The following is a 556-nucleotide window of genomic DNA, read 5'->3' as shown; positions in this document are numbered from 1 at the left end:
CTTTCTTTCTTTCTTTCTTTCTTTCTTTCTTTCTTTCTTTCTTTCTTTCTTTCTTTCTTTCTTTCTTTCTTTCTTTCTTTCTTTTCTTTCAAGTAATCGCTACATCCAACATGGGGCTCAAACTCAGGACCCCGAGATCAAGAGTCATATGCTCTGATCCAGCAATTGCACTACTGGGTATTTACCCCAAAGATACAAAAGTAGGGATCCGAAAGGGTACGTGCACCCCGATGTTTATAGCAGCAATGTCCACAATAGCCAAACTGTGGAAAGAGCCAAGATGTCCGTCGACAGATGAATGGATAAAGAAGAGGTAGTATATATATACAATGGAATATTATGCAGCCATCAAAAGGAATGAGATCTTGCCATTTGCAACGACATGGATGGAACTGGAGGGTATTATGTTGAGCGAAATAAGTCAAACAGAGAAAGACATGTATCATATGATCTCACTGATATGAGGAATTCTTTTTTTTTTTTTTTAAAGATTTTATTTATTTATTCATGAGAGATAGAGAGAGAGAGGCAGAGGCAGAGGGAGAAGCAGGCTCCC

Source organism: Neomonachus schauinslandi, chromosome 3 (genome assembly GCF_002201575.2).
Source record: "Neomonachus schauinslandi chromosome 3, ASM220157v2, whole genome shotgun sequence".
Lineage (NCBI taxonomy): Eukaryota > Metazoa > Chordata > Mammalia > Carnivora > Phocidae > Neomonachus > Neomonachus schauinslandi.
Note: the sequence above shows the minus strand (reverse complement) of the source record.